This window comes from Rhincodon typus, chromosome 43 (genome assembly GCF_021869965.1).
Source record: "Rhincodon typus isolate 14 chromosome 43, sRhiTyp1.1, whole genome shotgun sequence".
NCBI lineage: Eukaryota > Metazoa > Chordata > Chondrichthyes > Orectolobiformes > Rhincodontidae > Rhincodon > Rhincodon typus.
This window is the reverse complement of record NC_063374.1, coordinates 11,493,341-11,495,513: the sequence shown is the minus strand read 5'-3', so window position 1 is coordinate 11,495,513 and position 2,173 is coordinate 11,493,341. Positions and strand designations below refer to the sequence as shown.

Below are 2,173 nucleotides of genomic sequence, written 5' to 3'. Positions count from 1 at the left end.
AGCGCCGAGGGAGCCCCGCACCGTCGGAGGGTCAGCGCCGAGGGAGCCCCGCACCGTCGGAGGGTCAGCGCCGAGGGAGCGCCGCACCGTCGGAGGGTCAGCGCCGAGGGAGCGCCGCACCGTCGGAGGGTCAGCACTGAGGGAGCGCCGCACCGTCGGAGGGTCAGCGCTGAGGGAGCGCCGCACTGTCGGAGGGTCAGTACTGAGGGAGCCCTGCACTGCTGAGAAAGGAAGGAGTGCAGGGAGAGGGGGAAATGGGGAAGAGGGCAGGCCTGGGGTGGGGAGCTGAGGAGAGGGCAGGCGGCAGGCTGAGAGACAACACGGGGCCGGGGGTAAGAGCCGAAATAGTTTGGGCACAAGGGGCAAGGCTAAACCACTTCTGAAAAAGTTTCGCAGGGTTTTTGGAAGGGCTAAACAATAAATAGGAAGTTCACCCAGAGCCCAGATCCCCCCGCCTTGCCGACCCCTCTGATCTACTTACCTCCTGGAGGTGAAGAGCTAAAGACGAGGTGCGTTATTTCAGCTGTGAACTATCTGCGGCCCCACACATCCCCTGAGCCGGTGCTTGTGAAATGTGGCCCTTACCCCCTCAGTGACCCTGCCCCCGGAGGAGGCGGGGGGGGGGGGAAGCACTCGGAGCCTCTCCCGGCTTGGCTTCAGGACAAGGAGCAACTGGCGGCAAGTGGAAGCAGCGCCAGGGGCTCAGTCCCGGGGAATGGCATCGCGGAGACCCACTTAGTTACCCCTACCCCAGGAATACCCTGATAACCCCCCCCCCCCTTTCCCCGCCGGATTACTTGCCCCAGATACCCCGTCTAATTCTCTCACTGATCCCCACCCCAGTCCCCGATCTCCCCTGATCCCAGCAGATCGTCCTGAGAGCCCCTATTCCCCCCTCCCCCCGGAATAAAAACCCCCGAAAGAGAAAAACAGAGAAATACCCGGATCGGGGCTGGAATGACATCACCGGCAACCAATAGGCAGCTGCCACGTCACGCCCTTCAACATGAAACACACACATTGGCAACATTGGATCCGGAAAGCGCGCCAGGACGGAGAGGGATCCCTGCTGGGATCGAGTGGGTTCGCATTGGAATACAGAGGGATCCCAGCCGGGATCAAGAAGGGACGCCCTAAAGGCTGGAAGTGGGTCTCCATTGGAATGGAACGGGTTCACACAGAGTTCAGTTCCTGGTCAGGATTCCTGATGGGACCATGTGGGAGCCGGCTGCTGTTTGAGAGACATGCTTGTGGTATCATCATTGCACATGACCTGGACAGTCTAAACATCTCATTCCCGTCTTCCTTAAGATACCTGACAGTCTACTGGAAGCGTAACATTTAGTTGGAAACTAATTGCTTAATATTATCCCGGATACTTGAGAACTGCAACATTTGTACATAATAACTTGTGGTAATAAATGTCTGCCAGGTTCTTCCATACCTTGACATCCATACCCAATTTCTTATGGTAGGGACGTAACACACTATTGCCAGATGGTAAAACAGTCCAACAGGAGGCAAAGGCAGGGATTGTGACCAAGGTGGGTTTTCCTATGAGATCAAACAGGATCACAGGGGAGCGGATGTTTGTGGATGGTAGAAGGTGGATAGGAATGTGGAATCTGAAACACAAACAGATCATCCACAATCTTATTAAGTTGGTGGAACAGGCTGAATGGTCTGATTTTATTCCGGTTTTGTACATTTGTATATAAACGCAATCCCAGTGGGATCTGGGTTCATATGAGGATCAGTATTTGAACACGATTCTCAAAGAGATTGATTGAAATCTAGCATTATGCTGATCAGGAATTTGGTATGACGGTCAAGAGATTAGAGTGGGATCTGGGAATCCTTTGAGACTGGAACGTGGGTGGGATTCCTAATGGGTTGAAGCAACATGAGATTACACTGGGATTTTTGCCTGGGCACGAAACCCAATGGGATTGAGTGAGGTGCTGAATCAATCAAGGATTAGGATCCAGACAGGATTCCCAATTATATCACTTTGTGGATCAAAACCTCAGCAGCATTCTCAATGGGCTCACATAGAAGATGAGGAAGCTACAGGATTGAGACCCAGGATTCCCAATAGGGTCATGAGAGTTTAAAGTTATTACATACCTCCCAAATTGATCACACGGGTCCGGGGTCATGTGGGATCATGGAC

The 2,173-nt window shown here is 53.6% G+C and overlaps 1 protein-coding gene across 1 annotated transcript in view; it reads right to left on the bottom strand.

Moving 5' to 3' along the window:
- The window catches only part of LOC109924758 (protein phosphatase 1B-like), a 10,693-nt gene extending 9,895 nt beyond the window's left edge, over positions 1 to 798 (bottom strand). Inside the window, exon 1 of the mRNA XM_020524752.2 lies at positions 482 to 798. The gene's annotated coding sequence lies outside the window, so the exon portion shown is untranslated. The remainder of the gene's footprint in view (positions 1 to 481) is intronic.
- Positions 799 to 2,173: the final 1,375 nt, after the last annotated feature.